Raw genomic sequence first — 23130 nt, 5'->3', positions numbered from 1 at the left:
CAGGAAGATGAGTCCTCAACCCAGGGTTCTCCACCAAGAAGATGAACATCTGGTTTTAAAGATCTGTGGTACTTGTATACAAGAGAGTCTGAAAGTTGTAAAAAAAACAGACTCCACTTTTCAAGGACACACACAAGAGCTCACGCATTCCAAGGCCCAGCACAGAGGCAGTAATTTGAAAGAAGCCTGGGTGAGGCCCATTTTGCTGATATTGTGGAGCCGACTAGAAAGGCAGGAGGACACTAGGACTCCCCCTGAAGACACAGACACTGGCAGCCATTTTAGGCACCTTGTTTTACCATGAGGATGCTAGGATGCAACATTCTGAAATCCTACCTCCAGCCTATTAGTGCCAGGGGCTTACTGTCTTCCAGCAGACTTGCCTCAGCATTGGGCACACCAGCACATGCTGTGAGTTGCTCCAAAAACCGGCCTTGACCACGAGCATGCCAGCAGCCGCTGCATGAGGCAGTGCTTGACAGCCAAATGGGCCAGGGTGTAGCCTCACCTACTAATGTGCTCACAGTAATCAGCGCCACCACAACAGAAGGACCCATAGAGTCCCCATAAGCAGCATCCCTAGAGTATACATTAATAGATCTGGTGATCTGAGGGTAGTATGCTGCTGAGCTCAATAGGCTATCTCCTACACAAGACTGTATCACTAAGACTGGAAAACATATCTACCTACCTAATATGTAGAAATAAACATAGAGACTTAGACAGAATGAAGAGGCAAATAAATATTTTCCAAATGAAAGAACTAGATAAGACCCCAGAAAAACAACTAAATGAAGTGGAGATAAGCATTCTAACAAATAAAGAGTTCAAGGTAATGATTATAAAGATGCTTAACAAACAGGGGAGAAGATATGAATAAATATGAATTTATGAAAAAGAAAAATGAATAAATGAAAACAGTGAGACATTTAACAAAGAATTCAGTTCAGTTTACCAGAGGTCTCTTAAATTATCTCATTAAGAATTGTTTTTTGGCTTTTTTTTGTTTTGTTTTGTTGGTTCTGTTCCACTTGACTAATTTCCAATATTCTGTCTTCTAGTCCATTAATTCAGTCCTCTGTTGCATCTAATCTATTGTTGATTCCTTCTGGTGTATTTTTATTTCAGTTACTGTATTCTTCAACTCTGTTTAGTTCTTTATAACTTTATAACCTGGGGGCAGGAGGAGAAGGGGATGACAGAGGATTAGATGGCTGGATGGCATCACTGACTCGATGGATGTGAGTCTTAGTGAATTCCGGGAGTTGGTGATGGACAGGGAGGCCTGGCGTGCTGCGATTCATGGGGTTGCAAAGAGTCGGACACGACTGAGCAACTGAACTGAACTGAACTGATGCTAAATGAAATAAGTCAGACAGAGAGAGACGAACACCATATGTTCTAACATAAAACAAATATTCAAAGCAAAAGCATTCATAAATACAGAGTGTTTGCCAAAAAGGAAGCAGGTAGAAGATGGATAAAATATCTGAAGGTGATTAAGAGGTACAGATGTCCAGTTATATGATTAAAAAAGTCACAGGGATATAATATATAGCATAAGGTACATGGTCAGTAGTATTGTAATTACTTTATATGGGAACAGAAGATTACTAGATTTATCATGGTGATCATTCATAATATGTGCAAATGTCAAATCATTATGTAGTACACCTGTAGCTAACATAATATTATACATCAACTATATTTCAATTTTAAAAGGTCCAATTTATAGAATACACCATATTAGCAGAATAATAAGCAAAAAGCAAACGATCATTTCAAAGGCAAAGAAAAAGCATTTGACAACATCCAACAACACATCATGACCAAAAAAAAAAAAAAATGCACTCAACAAGCTAGGAATAGAATAAAACTTCAACCTGATAAAGGGCATCTACCAATACCTACAACTAACATAGTACCCAATGGTGAAAGACTGAATGCTTTCTCAATAAGATAAAAAACGAATCAAAGCATTTCCTTTCACCACTTATATTCAGCATTGTAGTGGAGGTTGTAACCAGGGCAATTAGCAAGAAAAAAAAAAGGCATTCAAATTGGAATGGAACAAATAAACCTATATTCAGAGAACATGGTGTTATATAAAGAAAACTCCAAGTAATTCATCAAGAAATAATGAGTTAGGATTCTTCAAAACTAATAGAAAATATAAGCCATAGATTTAAGAAGCACACAAAATCAAGCAAGATATATGCAAAGAAAACTACACCTAAGCACAGGTTTTTTCAGGGTAAAACAAATGAAAACTAAAGACAAAGTAAAAAAAAAAAGTATAATAAGCCATATCAAAAATATATTTATTTTTGTTTTGTTTTTGTTTTGTTTTGTTTTGTTTTTTATTTTATTTTATTTTATTTTTAAACTTTACATAATTGTATTAGTTTTGCCAAATATCAAAATGAATCCGCCACAGGTATACATGTGTTCCCCATCCTGAACCCTCCTCCCTCCTCCCTCCCCATTCCATCCCTCTGGATCGTCCCAGTGCACCAGCCCCAAGCATCCAGTATCATGCATCGAACCTGGACTGGCAACTCATTTCATACATGATATTTTACATGTTTAAAAAATATATATATATATTTAAAGAAGCAACATTAAGACTGACATCTTCCCTCTGAACAGAAGGGATATAACCCATAAAAAATACAATCATAACTTTAAAATGCCAAAAGAAAAAAAAACTATCCAAATTTAAATACCCAGCAAAGATACCTTTTTAAATGAAGGTAAATAAAGATATTTCCAGACAAACAAAAAGTGAAGGCTTATTGCTAGAAGGCCAAAGGGAAAAAATATAAATGAAGTTCTCTGGATAAAAGGAAAATTATCCTATATAGAAACTTGGAAATGCAACAGCAATAAAAAACAATGGGATATATAAATATGTATTTACTTTGTGGTCATATTTGCTGAAGTTGAACATACGAATATTCTGTGAACTAGTAAGTCTAACCCTCTCAGAAATGCATGTTTATGTGCACCAAAAATAATGTATGAAAATGTAAAGAGTAGCACTATTAAAAACAGGCAAGTACTGGGGGAAAATCTAATGTCCATCAACAGGAGAAAAAAGAAATAAATTGTGACATATCCATTTGATGGAATACCATTCAGCAATGAGAAAAATGAGCAACTCTTACAAACAATAACATTGATGAATTTTTAAAACATAAAAGAGTATTTCTGTGTGTCTCCATTTAATAAACCTCTAAAACAAATAAGACTAATGAATGTTGCTACATATCAGCATAGCAGTTCACTCATTGGAGGAAGACAAAAGGAGAGGTGCAGTGGTTGACACCTTGACACAGGAAGTGATTATACGGATATATGTACCATGTGAAAATTCTTCCAGCTATGCTCTAAAAAAGTATACACTTTTATTTCTGTATGTTATGTTTCAATCAAAAGTTGTAACTTTAAAAGTGCCAGCATGATGGTTATTTGCAATCATATGTTATTCACTTCACAACTTTACAAAATATAAGATTTCCAATGGTCTTTGCAAATCCATACATGTTGCTCCTCTGTTAACGTTTTGTAATCAAACTTGCAAGTGGCCCTTGAATGGTCCAAGACTATTAGATCTTTATCTCTTCTTCAAATGCCTGCTTGAGGGTAAAATGCCCAGTAAACTCCTCTTCACCTTCTTCAGGGATCAGAAGCAGCCCCTGCTCAAGGTATTTTTATTTCAAAAATATCTAAAGTATGATTTTCCTTAAACATGTGATGTAAAATCTATTAATCTTGATTGCACTCCATTGCAGGGGACAAGAAATCTTTCTGATTAAAACTGTGAAATAGGGTTCTGTATTTCTGTACATCCTCTTTAGGAGGCTACAGGATGTCAGTGGGTATTACTAACACTCACTGTACATGAATGTGGCTGATATTTATGACAAGTTATTGTACTCTCTGCAGAATTTGTGTTCTGTCTGCAACAGATAGGTGCTTCCTCACACCCTAGGGTTGTGTGTATAACTGCAGGCCCCTGTAATCTCTCCTCATGAAGACCCTTTATTCAGGTCTTCTGTTAGGAATTATTTTGTCTACACCCAAATTTCTAGTCAGAAAGGAAAAGACAAGGAGAGAGAGAGAGAAAGAGAGGCCCATGGTTCAAGAACTATCTTTGCAGTTAATCAGGTGTGCTGTACAGGCAGGTACAAGGGGCCGTGCCAAATACATTTGTTCTGCCCCAGATAATCTCGCGTTCCTTTTGTGGTTGGGCATAATATATATATCATCATCATCAAGTTTGCTTGTTTTGGCTATAGAAAACAAGTTCACAGTCTTGCAGGAGAGTAAGTTAAGGGAAAATCAAAATCCATTTCCAGCATCAGGAAAGCCAAACTCTTGGCTGCATTCACCTGACATGTTCTGGCTGGGGCTCCATCTCATAGCAGACAGTGTGTGGGCAGCATCAGAGGCTGATAAACCTACCAGACAGGTGATGGTGGGGGCAGTGTTGCTCTGAGCATTTTCTGGTCCTCCAGACCAATCTCAGGCCTGCCTTCACGTCTGAAAGCTGGCTAGAATTATAACATCGATCACAAGGGTTTCTTGTTAGACATCACTGACGTATGGCTAAACACAGAGATTAAAAACCTTCGGTTTGAAAAACTCTGAGAATGAATCATTCAACATTCTTTAACTGGTCTGCTATATTGTAAATTGGAATTTTAAAATGGTTTCAATTTAATCAGTTTTTAAATCTGTTTATATGGTGGTGAAGGCCAGAACTTCTTTTAAAATATCAGGTCACGACCCTCTTCTTTTCAGCACTCTCCCTGGCTTCCTCCTCACTCAGGGTGAGAGCCAGGCCTCACCATGGCTACAAGCCAGTGAGATATGCCTAGTCCTTCCTCACTACCTAACCTCTCCCCTCACTCTGGATGCTCCCACCCCAGCTGTCTGCACCAGCTATTCTCTATGCTTGCCGTGCTCCCCACACAGCCTCTCCACGCTTCTACATAGCTGTCACCGTCTCTATGAGGCCTTATTCAAAGTTTCAGCACCCATACCGACCCTGCACTCCTGATTGCCCCTCATACTCTGTATGTTTATCTTTTCTTATAGCAATTGCCACACCTCCAAAAATATCTGATTTACTGATTTATGTAAGTTGATTTTGTTGCTCCCTCTCCTCCAAAATGTGAGCCCAGTGAAGGCAGGAATTGCTGTTCAATTGATTGATTTATCTTCAGTGCCAAAACAGGGCCTGCACCATAAGAGTTGTGGAATAAATATTTTTTAATAAATGAATTACTGAAATACAAACATTTCCTCTGAATTCAGAAAATTGACAGCTGCTAGAATCATAGAACCAAGTTTCAAAACCATTTTCCCCATTTCCCGGTGGACCGACTCATATGGACCCTGACAAATACAGCCAGCTTTGGAGATTTTAGGATTCAAGCTCTAGACAAGATACAGAAGCCTTGAAAAAACAGTAGGAATTAGGCTTTCTTTTAGTTCAGTTCAGTCGCTCAGTCGTGTCCGACTCTGCGACCCCATGAATCACAGCACGCCAGACCTCCCTGTCCATCACCAACTCCTGGAGTTCATTCAAACTTATGTCCATCGAGTCGGAGATGCCATCCAGCCATCTCATCCTCTGTCATCCCCTCTCCTTCTGCCCCCAATCCCTCCCAGCATCAGGGTCTTTTCCAATGAGTCAACTCTTTGCATGAGGTACTGGAGTTTCAGCTTCAGCATCAGTCCTTCCCATGAACACCCAAGACTGATCTCCTTTAGGATGGACTGGTTGGATCTCCTTGCAGTCCAAGAGACTCTCAAGAGTCTTCTCCAACACCACAGTTCAAAAGCATCAACTCTTCAGCGCTCAGCTTTCTTTATAGTCCAACTCTCATATCCATACGTGACTACTGGAAAAACCATAGCCTTGACTAGACGGACCTTGTTGGCAAAGTAATGTCTCTGCTTTTCAATATGCTATCTAGGTTGGTCATAACTTTCCTTCCAAGGAGTAAGCGTCTTTTAATTTCATGGCTGCAATCACCATCTCCAGTGATTTTGGAGCCCCAAAAATAAAGTCCACCACTGTTTCCCCATCTATTCCCCATGAAGAGATGGGGCCAGATGCCATGATCATTTCTGAATTCAGTTTTCTGAATATTGAGCTTTAAGCCAACTTTTTCACTCTCCTCTTTCACTTTCATCAAGAAGTTTTTTTTATTTCCTCTTCACTTTCTGCCATAGGGGTGGTATCATCTGCATATCTGAGGTTATTGATATTTCTCCCAGCAATCTTGATTCCAGCTTGTGCTTCTTCCAGCCCAGTGTTTCTCAAGATGTACTCTGCATATAAGTTAAATAAGCAGGGTGACAATATACAGCCTTGACATACTCCTTTTCCTATTTGGAACCAGTCTGTTGTTCCATGTCCAGTTCTAACTGTTGCTTCCTGACCTGCATATAGGTTTCTCAAGAGGCAAGTCAGGTGGTCTTGTATTCCCAACTCTTTTAGAATTTTCCACAGTTCCACACAGTCAAAGGCTTTGGCATAGTCAATAAAGCAGAAATAGATGTTTTTCTGGAACTCTCTTGCATTTTCAATGATCCAGTGGATGTTGGAAATTTGATCTATGGTTCCTTTGATAGGGAACCAGAGATCATATTGCCAAAGGCTTTGTTTAATGCCTTACAAATTACAGAACACTTTTTCATTAGACCATCAAAGGAATGTTTTGAAGAATATAATATCAGCTTTATTTTTAAATAAAGGAATAAAAATCATCATTCTAATTTAATTTTCCAAAATCTCTTTGTGACTAAGTGATAGAGTCAGGACTTGAAAATGGGTCTTCATCCAGATTTTGGTTTTTCTATCATCCCCAGCCTCTCCTGTAACAACAACAGACATCCTGGGAAATAAGCCAGAGATTCATACATTTAATAATATTTTTTAAATCATATACAGAGTTTGGTTAAGGACAGCTAAGCCCTTCCCAAAATTACATCATGCAGAGTATCAACAAACTGAGCCTTGTAACCTTGTGTTACAACCACAAGACATAACTCTGTCACCTTCCTTGCTGCACAGCAGTAAAAGAAAATTTCAGCATACTTATCAGCCACATAGCTGTTCAGTGGCAAGTCTGACTAGTATCTGTAATAAATTTTTAAAGCAGGTTAATTTCTAAAATGGAAATGAACTTGAGCAAACAATGGGAGACAGTGAAGGACATGGAAGCCTGGCATGCTGCAGTCCATGAGACTGCAAAGAGTCAGACATGACTTAGCGACTCAACAACAATTTCTAACAACTATGACAGTTCTAGAAAATCCCCAGAACTTAGCATTATAGGTCATTTAATATGGGGGAAATTATTTTATACATAACAAATATAATAACTTTTATTATTTCACCATTGTACAAAAGAGAAATTCTGGTGCTAATAATTTAACCATATACTTGGGATTTATTGAGCTTAAATAGAAGAAATCATTTTCTGAAGTAACAGGCTAAGCCCTCTTATCCTTTACCTTACTTGATTTTAACATCTATTTATTGGGTACATTATAGATGACAATAACTGGTAGGAAAATAGAAGCAACACAGACAAGTTTGAAAGCTAAGAGGAGGAATAAAACAAGTACAGGCATACTTATAATGAAAAACAGCATACAGTGCTGTTAAGAGATACAAGGCTCTTTGAGGCTTCCAGAACTAAAGAGGTCACATCTGGTTGAGATATTTAGAAAATGTAAAAAGGATTGGTTTACTCTCCTGCCTAAAGCTAATGAAATATCCAAACAAAATATATAGAACAATAATTTTCAAGACATTCTTTTGCTGTTGTTCAGTCTCTCAGTCGTGTCCAACTCTTTGTGACCCCATGGACTGTAGCACGCCAGGCTCCCCTGTCCTTCACTATCTTCCAGAGTTTGTGCAGACTCATGTCCATTGAATCAGTGATGCCATCCAACCATCTCATCCTCTGTTGCCCGCTTCTCCTCCTGTGCTCAATCTTTCCCAGCATCAGGATCTTTTCCAATGAGTCAGCTCTTCTCATCAGGTGGCCAAAGTATTGGAACTTCAGTTTCAGCATCAGTCTTCCCACTGAATATTCACGGTTGATTTCCTTTAGGATTGACTGGTTTAATCTCCTAGCTGTCCAAGGGACTATCAGGAGTCTTCTCTAAGAATGCAATTTGAAAGCATCAATTCTCTGGTGCTCAGGCCTCTTTATGGTCCAACCCTCACACCCACACATGACTACTGGGAAAACCATAGCTTTGACTAGACGGACCTTTGTCCATAAAGTGATATCTCTGTTTTTTAATACGCTGTCTAGTTTGTCATAGCTTTCTTCTAAGGAACAAGTGTCTTTTAATTTCATGGCTGCAATCACCATCTGCAGTGATTTTGGAGGGCAAAAGAATAAAGTCTCTCTCAGTTTCCATTGTTTCCTCAACTCTTTGCCATGAAGTAATAGGACCAGATACCATCATCTTAGTTTTCTGAATGTTGAATTTTAAGCCAAATTTTTCACTCTCTTTTACCTTCATCAAGAGGCTCTTTAGTTCCTCTTAGCTTTCTGCCATAAAAGTGGTATCATCTGCATATTGAGGTTATTGATATTTCTCCTGGCAATCTTGATTCCAGCTTGAGTTTCATCCAGCCTGGCATTTTACATGATGTACTCTGTATATAAGTTAAATAAGCAGGGTGACAATATACAGCCTTGATGTATTCCTTTCCCAATTTTGAAGCAGTTCATTGTTCTATGTCCGGTTCAAATTCTTGCTTCTTGACAAGACACTCTATCAGATGACAAAGAACAGCAATCCAGAAGAGGCCAGAAATAATCAAGGTGAGCCAGCTGCTAACCTGACTTCCTTGGGAGAGTTTCTAGGTGAGCGGAGAACCCAGCTGGAGATCTGTGGATTCTCTGAGCTGAGGAGAAAGAACTGAAAGTCTGGTAGCCCAGTGGTTACAGTTTACAGGACAGTCTGCTGACAGTATGAGAGCTTAGAGAAAAAGAACTCCAAGGAGCTTCAGAGGGAAGGCATCCCCCTACAGTGTTTAGCAGACTACTGATCAGCATGTGCATATAAAGAAATTACCCTAGCCCAAAGGAAGAGCTGTCTAAGGATTAAAGGAAAACAAGACCAGTGCTCAAACAAAACATAAATAATGCCTGCAGATAGAACAACCACACAATTCATGGAGATTTGGGTAGTGTACTCAGAAGGGTCTTGCCTCAGTGGTGGGGAATAATTAACTCTACACTGGCCCCATCTAACAAATTTTAAAAGCAAAACATAAGAGAATCGAAGTGCCACCAAGTGTTTTAACTGCATTCCAGAACAAAGTTCAAGAATATTTATAGATGTACAAAAATATCCAACACCCAAGAAGGTAAAATTTCAAAATACTCTGAATTTTAAAAAGCCAGACCAAAAAAAAGAGTAGATACTGAATGATACTATACATTAAATGAATCTATGTGTACAGCTCTAGAAAAGCTAACTAATCTATACTGACAGAAAGCAGAGTCAATGTTTGCTTGGGGAAGAGGGGGTATAGAGGAGTTACTCTATACCTTAAGTATCTATAGTTTAGTGTATATCAATTATAGCTCAATAATGCTATTTAAATACAATGTATACCAGTCAGAATGGCCATTATCAAAAAATCTACAAACAACAGATGCTGGACAGGGTGTGGAGAAAAGGGAACCCTCTTACACTGTTGGTGGGAATGTACATTGATACAGCCACTCTGGAGAACAGTATGGAGATTCCGTAGAAAACTTGGAATAAAACTGCAATCCCAACAATCCCACTACTGGGCATATACCCTGAGAAAACTGGAATTGAAAAAGGCACATGTACCTCAATGTTCATTGCAGCACTATTTACAATAGCTAGAACATGGAAGCAACCTAGATGTCCATCAACAGATGAATGGATAAAATAACTGTGGCACATATATACAATGGAATATTACTCAGCCATAGAAAGAAATGCACTTAAGTCAGTGTTAATGAGATGGATGAACCTAGAGCCTATTATACACAGTGAAGTAAGTCAAAGAGAGAAAAACAACTATCATTTATTAACACCTATATATGGATCTTGGAGAAGGAAATGGAAGCCCACTCCAGTGTTCTTGCCTGGAGAATCCCAGGCATGGAGGAGGCTGGTTGGGTCTATGGAGTCGCACAGAGTCAGACACAACTGAAGCGACTTAGCAGCAGCAGCATATATGGATCTAGAAAGACGGTACTGATGATCCTATTTGCAGGGCAGTAGTGGAGATGCAGACATAGAGAACAGACTTATGGATACAGGGGACAGGGTGGGAAAGAGAGAGTGGGACTGACGGAGAGAGTAGCATGGAAACATATACACTATCATTTGTAAAGATAGACAGAATTTGCTGTATGACTCAGAACACAAACCAGGACTCTGTGACAACCTAGACAGATGGGAAGGGGTGGGCGATGGGAGGGAGGTTCAAGAGGAAGGGGACTTAATGTATATCTATGTCTGATTCATAATGGTGTATGGCAGAAACCTGTTGCAAAGAGCTGACTCATTAGAAAAGACCCTGATGATGGGAAAGACTGAAGGCAGGAGGAGAAGGGGACGACAGAGGATGAGATGGCTGGATCGCATCACTGACTCAATGGACATGAGTTTGAATAAGCTCCAGGAGATAGTGAAGGACAGGGAAGCCTGGTGTGCTGCACTCCATGGGGTTGCAAAGAGTCAGACATGATTGAGTGACTGAACAACAACTATGGCAAAAATTAACACAACATTGTAAAGCAATTACACTTCAATTAAAAATAAGTAAAATTTTAAAAATAAAATGTATAGACCTGCTTCACTAAAAATCCTTCCCTGCTTGGGTCCTGTAGTCATGTGAGTTTGCAAGAGAAGAGCATGTAATTTTGCTTAATGGAATACAGACTATATTCGGGAAAACAGCAGAGGACAAGTGGAAAGGAAAGCTATGTGCATGTCCTTAAATGGCATTTTAATTGGATAGAAAATGAGTAGCCTACAAAGGGTTTGGAGGTGGTTTTTTCTTTCTTTCTTTCTTTCTTTTTTTTTTTTAAGATTATATGCTCAGTGTTACACTTGATGAAGCGAAGTTTGCTAAATTTGGCAGTAGTGTTTTAAAGAAAAGACTTTAAAAGTGTGAAGATTATTTCAGAAGCTATCATATTAGCCTGATTAGCGAAATTAAAAGTTGAACTGGAATGATGCCTGTGTGATTTCCAAAGACAGAATAAAGACTATTGCCTTTGCAAAAAATAGAAGAGGTGAGAGAAGAGGAGGATCTGTACGATCAACTGGAAATCCTTTCAACATAAATTATTCCAAGGAGTTGATTTAGTACCAAGTAGTACTAACTGGTTTAGATCCATAGAAACACTTTAATTCATTCAGTAGTGATCTGGATGTTCACTAGTGTGGTTAATCTTAGATGGGAATTCACTGGTGGGTCTATGGAAGAAAGACTGTTTCTAACATCTCAAAAAGATGATTTACTCCCAAATCAGTGTCTCATATAAAATGTTCTTTACATTCATTACTTTTAGTATCACCCAAGAACTCTGTTACTCAGAATTCCTGCTTTATTGCTATCCACTCTACTTTTTCAAATCGCAGCTGCCAAACATGTATAAAGTGTCTATTGAGAAGTTTATGGCATCATTGGGAGGTTCAAATGGGAGATTAAAAGAGCTAGAGTATTTTCTGAGCAAAGAGATCTCATATCCTGCCAGGAAGAATCATATCCAAGTCAACAGATGTCATAGTGAAATAATTTTTTAATGCATATATAGAGTTTCAAACTTTGTAACTGATTTGGCAGACAAGGTTAAAAATTCTGTTTGAGAAAAACTACGGTGAGAGAGGCCATTGGGTTGATGTGTATCCCCAGAAAATTCTGGAGGGAAAAAGACTGTTCTAATTCAGAGTCCACTTAGTTTAATAAATGGAATTATTATCAGTATTTTAATTGTGTGAATGGCCAACTCTTTCAAAAAATTTGCTCCAGAACAAAGAAACAAACAGTGACAAGTAACAGGGTAACTCTGAGTAAAAGTCTGAGTCCTTAATAAAGAATCAAAAGTGTTAGTGAAAGACAATTAATCACATTCAATGGCAAAGTAACAAGCCCAAGAATGAAATGCTCCCTGTTTCATTCCTTGCTTGGGATTCTAACAACTAGAGCGTTGACTAGCTCTTACTTTCTTATATGATTTATAAAATTAACCCTGTATTTGCATTGTGGCTCAGACACTAAAGAATATGCCTGCAATGCAGGAGAGCCAGATTAGATCCCTGGATCAGGAAGATGCCCTGGAGCAAAAAATAGCAACCCACTCTGGTATTCTTGCCTGAAAAATTCCATGGACAGAGGAGCCTGGGGTTGCAAATAGTCAGCCATGACTGAACGAGAGCCACTGATGAACCAACTCATCAGTCATGAATTGCATCATGAAAATGGATGTTGTCCTTCAAATAGTCACCTGGCCTTTCAGATTTAAGAATTTTTGAAGACCTTCCCAAAACAAAAAGAAAAACAAGCTCCCATTTTTAAACTTCCATATATGAACAAAATAAGAACCACAACACACAAAGAGTGCAAAAAGAAGTAAGAGTGGTAAACAAGTCAGCAGAGGAAAGGAAGTTCTAAACCAGAGGACTGGAGTGGGAGATACTCACTAGAAATAGACTACAGGAATCTAGTTATTGGAAACATCCGTGATGGCAGAAGGAAAGAGTGAAATAAGGCCACAAACCATAGTGGAGATTTGAACTCTATCTATGGAGCACTTGCCTGGAGAATCCCAGGGACGGGGGAGCCTGGTGGGCTGCCATCTATGGGGTCACACAGAGTCGGACACAACTGAAGTGACTTAGCAGCCGCACGGAGCAGTTAGATCCCTCCGCCCTAACCCCCATCTGTCAATGACTACTTCCCTTCACTACAGGAGAAAGAAATATATTTTCTAGATGAATCAAATATGAAAACTGAGACATTAGGGACTGGGTAATAGGAACAGGGGAGGACTAGGAGGAGGTGGTAGGCTAAAAACTAGTGTTGCTGTTGTTCAGTCACTCAGCTGTGTCTGACTCTTTGGGACCACATGAACTATAGCCCACCAGGCTCCTCTGTCCATGGGATTTCCCAGGCAAGAGTACTACATAGTGTGTTGCCATTTTCTTCTCCAGGAGATCTGCCTTACCCCAGGGACTGAACCCATATCTCCTGCATTGGCAGATAGATTCTTTCCCACTGCACCATCAGGGAAGACATGCTATAGAGTGTACTCAGTGAGAATGTATCCACTGAAGAGCGAGATGAATCGCAGTCAGGAGCCTTCACCTATGTAGATCCAGAATGCCACTTTCCAATCTTATATCATCTCTGGACTTCCACCAGATGGGAGAATCTGCCCTTCTCTGGAGAAATGTAATAACTAGAAAAATGTCTGATAAGTAGGTTTATGACCCCAAAGCTGTCTGACTGCCCATTTTCATAAAATGAATTCTCTCTGCCAATGAAATAAACTACATAGAAAGGATTTAAAACCGATCCTTCAAGTTCTCACTTTCAAGTGTGAATGAATAGTCACACTTGAACCAACAGATATTTGGTTTTTATTACCAACAGATATTTGAGTAAAATTTCCTACATGCAGAAGACAAATCATGTATGGTAATCAGGATGTCAGAGGATGGATGGCATCACCAACTCAATGGACATGAGTTTGAGTAAACTCCAGGAGTTGGTGATGGACAGGGAAGCCTGGCGTGCTGCAATCCATGGGGTCACAAAGAGCTGGACACGACTGAGAGACTAAACTGAACTGATCTGAATCAGTAGAAAGTAAGACTACAAGTAGAAGAAAATAAAACAGCAGAAAGAAAAGAAAAATCTATATCATGTAACCTCAAGGATAAGAGCATATTTTCTATGCGTGGAGTAGGAACAGGGTATTATTTTAAGGAACATTTAGAAACTATAAAGGAAATTTAAAATATAGCAAAAGTAAAAATTATCAGCAAGAGTAGGAAGATGAAATAAAGAAATCTTCCTAAAAGTAAAACACAGAGATAAAGATGAAGAAATGATAATACTAGAGAGTTGTTATGTCAAATCTATCAAGATTTTCAGAACAGATATAAAAAAATAGCACAAGACATATTTTTAGAACTGGAAAGCACAAAGTTCTCAATTGAAAACTTTCAGAACAATGGACATAAAAAAACCTCACCATGGCTTTTTAGGGTAAAAAAGAAGATCATAGGAAAAAAGAATAGGTTAGAAGCAAAGAATTTAGATTAAACATGTCACTGGACTTAACAGCAATAATGGAAACAAAGTAATGGAATAACATCTTCAAAATTCTTAAGAAAATTATTTTCTACTTAGAAGTTTATATCTTACTAAGCTATAAACAAAGTGTAAGAATGGAATGGAGACAACTTCAGACATTCATGGTCTTTATTTACATCCTGTGTACCCTTCTTGGGAATCTACTGGACAATGTGCCTCACCAAAATAGGAGAGAAAAAAGAAAGACAAGATATGAAACAGGAAATGAGAATCCAATGCAGAAACAAAATATGGAGAATTCTTTGAACTTCTGCTAGAGTCTGAAGATGAAAGGCATGCTCCTGCAGAGCAAATCTAGATTGAATCAAGGATAGAGACAGCACCTAAAGGGAAGTCCCAGGAAGGAAAAATGGAAATTACAGATTACATGGCCAACTTGACCATATAGGAAATTGTAGAGGGAGGTAATCTACAGAGCAATTGGAAAACACGTGTCAACTCAGTCTTAGGTTCAAAGAAACAGCAAATTTTTTAAAAAAAGAGTGAGAGAGAGGGAAAATTATTAACTCCAGGAAAGTAAAAAGCAGTAAAGGAAAGAGAACAACATTAGTTGACTGAGCAGTGAATAATATTTAATATCATAATAATGAAAGCATTTAATAAAAATGTACAGTACAAATATACCCAAAAAATGGAAAAAGTGAGAAGCGATAGAGTTAAAATCTTCATGTACCAAAATAGGAAGTCAATAGACAATGCATTAAAAATGCTTAATCAAGAGGAAGGATTCTACATGTATTAATACACTATTTAGAATTATGAAGATAATTTCTTAAAGAAGAATTGATAGCTAAAAATTAAAAGTAGCTGTCTCTTCTAAGTGTAGTGGGATGAAAAAAATAATCCAATAAGATCTACTTTTTTTCATTGCAAGCTTTATAGCACTATTTAAATGTTTGAATTATCTTCAATATTTGAAGCTTTCATTATTTCAAAATCTTCCTCTGCAAATGGCAGCATAACCAATAATTCTTCCTTCCAACTGTATGACTATCTTGACTAAACATTTTTTTTTTTTTTGGTTGCTGTGGATCTTTGTTGCAAGCTTTCTCTTGCTGCAGAGAGTGGGGGGCTACTCTTTGTTGCAGTGAGGGGGATTCTGGTTGTGGTGGCCACTCTGATTGCGGAGCACAGGCTTTAGGCACAAGGCTTCAGTAGTTGCAGCACGTGGGCTCAGCAGTTGTAGTGTGTGGCTCTGGGATGAGGGCTCAAAAGTTGTGGCACACAGGCTTTGTTGCTCCATGGCATGTGGAATCTTCCTGGACTAGGGATTGAACCCATGCCCCCTGCATTGGCAAGCAAATTCTTATCCACTGCACCACCAGGGAAGTCCACTAATAACTAATTTTTTAATTCCCTTTTCAACTTTTGCCAAGTCAACACTGAAGTCTTGGTTTTCTCACTGGTCACAGAAATTATCACAGAATTTTTTTCTAAATACTTTCTTTTAAATGTTTGGTCAAATTTATTTTCATATCTTTTATCAACTTCTCATTGAAATATTTAAATTTTTGCTATGTGATCAATATCATATTTGAAATTATCCAGACTTCATTTAAAAAGTTACATGATTAAATTTCAAGTATAAAGTTACTTTTAAAAAATTCACCTAGGTGTCTCCTGAGTTTTTTGCAGTTCTTCAGTTTTCATATACTGACTAAGTTGATATTCACCAATAATGTTTACTGTTCACCAGTAGTATTTTTACAACTAAGTACGTAATGTAACTGTGTTCAGTTCTAACAGGGTACTAAATTGGAAGTGTCAGCTAAAGGACCAAGGTCAATGGATATCATATATCAAAATGAGTTATGAAGGAGGAATTCACAGTAGTTTGAGGAATTCACAGTAGTTGGAGGAATTCACAGTAGTTTGAAAATCAGTTAGATAAATCAAATATATCTAGGTTCTGAGTTGAACTGTGGCCTACTAAAAAAGATATGTTGAAATTCTAACCACACTACCTCTGAATAAGACCTTATTTGGGAATGAGTATTGCAGATATAATTAGTTAAGTTGAAGCCATACTGGCTTAGGGGGCCCACTAACATAAAGTGACTGGTGCTCTCATAAGAAGATAGCTAGTGAAGCGAGACAGATCTACAGGCAGAATGCCCTGTGGAGACAGAAGATCAAAGTGATGCATTTATGAGCCAAGAAATGCAAAAGATTACCACCAAACCACCAGAAATCAAGCAGAGGCAAGGAAGGACTTCCCTACAGGTTTCAGAGGGAGCATGACCCTACCAACACCCTGATTTCAGATTTCTAGCATCTAGAACTGTGGGACAATAAATTTCTACTGTTTTAAGCTCCCACTTTGTTATACATTGTTACAGCAGGCCTAGGAAACTAAGGCAAAGGTTTAAAGGTTAAGAGAGAGAGTTTAGGAGAATTTATTTGTTTGTTTTTTTAAGAAGCCTGCTAATGTACCATGAGTTAGCAAGGGTGTGTGTTTTCTCCAAGGATAGAGGAACTTCAAAAAATCCAAACAGAAGGATTGGTATGTCTTTCTTACGATACATTAAAACACTTAAGGAATCTAAAGTCAAATGTCTGTGACTGTCAGCTGCTGCTGCTAAGTCGCTTCAGTCTTGTCCGACTCTGTGCGACCCCATAGATGGCAGCCCACCAGGCTCCCCAGTCCCTGGGATTCTCCAGGCAAGAACACTGGAGTGGGTTGCCATTTCCTTCTCCAATGCAGAAAAGTGAAAGTGAAGTCGCTCAGTCGTATCTGACTCTTAGCAACCCCATGGACTGCAGCCCACCAGGCTCCCCTGTCCAAGGGATTTTCCAGGCAAGAGTACTGGAGTGGGGTTGACTGTCAGCACAAGGTAGTAAAACAGGCAGATCAAAATATATTTAAAAACTAGTGCTTTTGAACTATGGTGTTGAAGAAGACTCTTGAGGGTCCCTTGGACTGCAAGGAGATGAAATCAGTCAATCCTAAAGGAAATCAACCCTGAATATTCATTGGAAGAACTGATGCTGAAGCTCCAATACTTTGGACATCTGGTGTGAAGAGCCAATTCTTTGGAAAAGACCCTGATGCTGGGAAAGATCGAAGGCAAAAGGAGAAGTGAGTGACAAATGAGATAGTTATATAGCATCACTGACTCAGTGGACATGAATTTGAGAAAACTCTGGGAGATAGTGGCGTGCTGTAGTCCATGGGGTTGCAAAGAGTCAGACACAACTTAGCGACCAAACAATAGTTGCACTTTCACTGACATCAGAGGCAAGTATTCTCATTATCTCTTATGAACAAGATAGGGATACAAAGGAGAGAGAGGTGATCTAAAGTCCTTCCAAACATAAATACCTAGAAAAGCAATGAAATCTAATTAGAAAGAGACCTTCCAAGAGACCACAAGGAAATCAGAGGACGACAGTAGAGTGCTCAGATAGAGGAAGATATACTGACTATCATACAAGGAGGGCAGATAAACATTTAGAGTGGGACTTCAGAAAGAACTACCAAAATACCCACAAGAGAAACAAGTGATTTTAAATGTCTGCTAGACCCAGAGAGAATAAAGTCATCTTACTGTACTAACAACCAAATAAGAATTTACATGTGCACTTCATCCACCTCCCTCTATCTTTTTGATGGTGGTTAGCAAAAGAGGAAAGGGGAAGGAAAAGCCTATGGCAGTGTCAGCTAGGGTTGATGGGGTAAAAGAGGGATGGTCAAGAGAACATTTAGCTTAAAATTGATTTCAAGGAGAACTTCTGTCTATGTTAATGTAACTTGTAGAAGACTCACCACTTCACTAAAAATAACTAGAGAAGCTGCATAAATTCAAAAATGTATGGGCTTTCCTGGTGATACAGTGGATAAGAGTCCACCTGCCAATGCAGAGGACATGAGTTTTGATTCCAAATCCAGGAAGATTCCACATGCTGTGGACAACTAAATACCGTGCATCACAACTACTGAGCCCGTGCTCCAGAGCCCATGCTCCAGAGCCCATGAGTCACAACTAATGAGCTCCTGTGTCACAACTACCGAAGCCCATGCATCCTAGAGCCTGCACACAACTACTGAGGCTACAGGCTGCAACTTCTGAAGCCCGTGTACCTGGAGCCCCTGCTCTGCAACAAAAGAAGCCACCACAATGAGAAGCCTGTGCACCCCAATGAAGAGTAGCCCCCACCCCATTCACTGCAGCTAGAGAAAGCACAAGTGCAGCAACACAAAGCCAGCATATCCATAAATAAATAATTTTTTTTTTAGAGTGTGTGTTTGGAGGCATCATGAAGATAACATGGCAGCCACTATCTGAAGGGTCAAGATTGTAGAGAAATTTGCAGCACACTGAGGTGACTCCAAAATTCTAACCTGGTTGTTTTTCCCCATAAAATATTTTCTGAAAGTGAAATGACCAAGAAAACTGAAAAGAGTAACAGAGTTTCCCACATTAACCCAGTACTGAGACAAGAATTGGAGCTCAAGGCTACCGAGGCAAGAGATATTTAAATCAAAAATTCCAGACATGATAATAGCAGCACCTGACATTCTGCACCTCTTTTTCCCTAGCAGGTACGCCAATTCCTTCCTGGTAAACTCATCAGAATTTCTGATGTGAAGGACAACATCTCAAGAGTAAAAGCACAGTGTAAATAGAGAGGCTTTACAAAAACTGAAACCCAACTTGAATTGGTTGCACCTTTGTACAAAGATGATCTCGTATTATTCTATCTGGTGGAAGCAATTAATCATCTCAGGAATGAGATAATAGTCTCTAGAGCTTTATAATATTTTCACATACACACAAAAAATCCTAGTATTAAGTAAAAAATTACCAAGATTACCTGAGAATGGATCAAAAGAAAATAAAGTATAGAAATACAGCTAACATGAATTACATATTAGATTATTACAGATAGACTTTAAAATAACTGTGATTAATTTGTTAGAGATGAAAAGACAAAATGAATGTACCCCAATGTTCATCGTAGAACTGTTTATAATAGCCAGGACATGGAAGCAACCTAGATGTCTATTGGCAGATGAATATATAAGAAAGCTATGGTACATATACACAATGGAATATTACTCAGCCATTAAAAAGAATACATTTGAGTCAATTCTAATGAGGTGGATGAAACTGGAGCCTATTATACAGAGTAAAGTAAGTCAGAAAGAAAAACACCAATACAGTATGCTGCTGCTGCTGCTAAGTCACTTCAGTCGTGTCTGACTCTGTGTGACCCCGTAGACGGGAGCCCACCCGGCTCCCCCATCCCTGGGATTCTCCAGGCAACAATACTGGAGTGGGTTGCCATTTCCTTCTCCAATGCATGAAAGTGGAAAGTGAAAGTGAAGTCGCTCAGTCATGTCCGACTCTTAGCGACCCCATGGACTGCAGCCCACCAGGCTCCTCTGTCCATGGGACTTTCCAGGCAAGAGTACTGGACAGTATACTAATACATATATATGGAATTTAGAAAGATGGTAACAATGACCCTATACGTGAGACAGCAAAAGAGACACAGATGTATTGAACAGTCTTTTGGACTCTGTGGGAGAGGGAGAGGGTGGGATGATTTGAGAGAATAGCATTGAAACATGTATGTTATCATATGTGAAACAGATCTCCAGTCCAGGTTCGATGTGTGAGGTGCTCAGGGCTGTTGCACTGGGATGACCCTGAGGGATGGGTTGGGGAGGGAGGTGAGAGGGGGGTTCAGGATGGGGAACACATGTACACCCATGGCTAATTCATGTCAATGTATGACAAAACCCACTACAATATTGTAAAGTAATTAGCCTTCAATTAAAATAAATTTAAAAATTTTTTAAAAGACAAAGTGGAAAATTTTGCCATCAAATTAGAATTATAAAAAATTAATCTAGATGACACCACCATTATGGCAGAAAGTGAAGAGGAACTAAAAAGCCTCTTGATGAAAGTGAAAGAGGAGAATGAAAAAGATGGCTTAAAGCTCAATATTCAGAAAACGAAGATCATGACATCTGGTCCCATCACTTCATGGGAAATAGATGGGGAAACAGTGGAAACAGTGTCAGACTTTATTTTGGGGGGGCTCCAAAATCACTGCAGATGGTGATTGCAGCCATGAAATTAAAAGACACTTACTCCTTGGAAGGAAAGTTATGACCAACCTAGATAGCATATTCAAAAGCAGAGACATTACTTTGCCAATAAAGGTCCATCTAGTCAAGGCTATGGTTTTTCCAGTGGTCATGTATAGATGTGACAGTTGGACTGTGAAGAAAACTGAGCCCCGAAGAACTGATGCTTTTGAACTGTGGTGTTGGAGAAGACGCTTGAGAGTCCCTTGGACTGCAGGGAGATCCAATCAGTCCATCCTAAAGGATATCAGTCCTGAGTGTTCATTGGAAGGACTGATGTTGAAGCTGAAACTCCAATACTTTGACCACCTGATGCAAAGAGCTGACTCATTTGAAAAGACCCTGATGCTGGGGAAGATTGAGGGCAGGAGGAGAAGGGGACAACAGAGAATGAGATGGTTGGATGGCATCACAGACTCCATGGACATGAGTTTGGGTAAACTCCGAGAGTTGGTGATGGACAGGGAGGCCTGGCATGCTGCAATTCATGGGGTTGCAAAGAGTCAGACATGAATGAGTGACTGAACTGACTGAACTGAACTGAACAACTATAATATAACTAAAAGCTAATTTTTAAAAATATAAAATTTTAAATGAATTGATTTAATAAACAATGTACTTTGGTCACAGAAGAAATCACAGTAGAAATTACAAAACACTTAGAACTAAATGAAAATGGAAATACATCATATGAAAACTTGTGAGATGTGGCTAAAGATATGCTTAGAGGAAAAATTTTAGCCTCAAATGTATATTTTAGAAAATGTATAAAGGCATAAAATCAAATTATCTTTCACTCAACTCAAAAAGTTAAAAAAAAAAAAAAGACTGAGAACCCAAAGAAATTAGAAAAAAAAAAAAGAAATGAAAAAATGAGAGCACAAATTAATTAAATGGATAAACTGTAATAAAGAAAAATAAACAAGAACAAAGGAAAAGCAAAACAACTATTACAATATACAGAAAGAAATAGAAAATGTGAATATTCATGTATCTACTAAGGAACAATCCATTTTTAAAACTTCCTGTGAAGAATGCTCTCAGATCTCATAGAGGACCCAGTGACAGCCAAGAACCAAGTAGATTACTCAAGCAGTGATTCTCCAAGAGCCTAGAGAGGTTTACAAAATAATTTGATAGCAATGCCAAGAAATAATACAGAGGTAAAAGAAAAACACAGACAAAAATAAAATTGATTTCCGAAAGTGTCGTTTTATCGATGTACTTGTGAAGCAATTTTTTTTCTTTAGATTCAATACAGGAAAAAAAATTGCTTTTAAAATTTTTTATACTTACCTAGTGCATGTAAGATGTTTTGTTTTTCTATTTTGAAATTGTGCTCATATCTAGCAAATGTATGCTGGCTGAACTTTTATTTAAACCTATCTTTTCAATTGTGAGGCATTTTAAGATACTACAATAGGACATTTGTTTCAGAAGAGGTGAGATGGTCATAAGAGTGCCAGAGACTATGCATAATTGTATATATTTCCAAGAAGGCAGAACAAGGAGAAATTTTCATGTGAAAGTAAGTAGGTTACATTTAACAATCTCCATATGGGTTTGCAATAAGTATTTCCATTTTTACCTAAAGGCTTTCAGCTACCATTTTGTGAAAAGGCAGTATAAATACATGTGTTAATTAAGTCTCAGATTTACCAGCTATTAGGCTGAATTGAAGGAATTCACTCTTTAATTCTTTTATCCTGCCTGGCTCCACTCTCAACAGTGGGCATAAGTTTACACTGGCAACCACATGTTTCCCACCAGAAGTGCTACAAATCTTGCTTATATTATATACAGGAATTTTTGATTACATAGAAGACACTAACTCTGACAGGTTGAGAGTTAGTGCCTGGGTAAGTCAGATTCTCCTACCCTTAAACTTTTAGACTTTGAATACAAATGATATTTTTGGCTAAATCCATGTACCATGTTTCCGTAACTGTACTTCTTTAATAAATACTTCCTTTCTGGTTGATATGTTTAAATCTTTTGTGAATTGCACATCAATAAAACTATAATTGAGCAATAACTTTCATATTTATTTCAGATAGTGTGAAATAAATTTACTTTACATTGACACCCTCACTTAAAATTAATTTGATTTTTTTTTAATTTATAGGATGATATATTATCAGGAGAAGTCTCTTGGATTTTCTTTCAAGTTTATATGCACAATTAATGTGATAAAGCTGTATGATAAATATCCAGATCTACAAAAAAAGCAAATCAAAAAGTGGCACCCACATTAAAAAATGAAATTAGCAGTACTTTGAGTATGATGTGGGATGTTGGTTTGTCATATAGGGCTTTCATGATGTTAAAATGTTTTCTTTATACACACTTTGTTGAGCAATTTTATCATAAATGGATGTTGAATTTTGTCAGAGGCATTTTCCAAGTCTAATGAGATTATTTTTATTTTTTGGTTTGTTAATGTGGTGTATCACGTTGGTTGATTTGCAGATACAGAACCATCTTTGTTTCCCCGGGATAAACCTCACTTGATCATGGTACATGTTCCTTTTCATCTACTGTTTAATTCCACTTGCTAATACTTTGCGTAGGACTTTGGCACCTATGTTAATTAATGATATTGGCCTGTAATTTG

This window comes from Bubalus bubalis, chromosome 10, assembly GCF_019923935.1.
Source record: "Bubalus bubalis isolate 160015118507 breed Murrah chromosome 10, NDDB_SH_1, whole genome shotgun sequence".
NCBI classification, from domain to species: domain Eukaryota; kingdom Metazoa; phylum Chordata; class Mammalia; order Artiodactyla; family Bovidae; genus Bubalus; species Bubalus bubalis.
The sequence above is the reverse complement of the archived record's forward strand: the minus strand, read 5'-3'. Positions refer to the sequence as shown.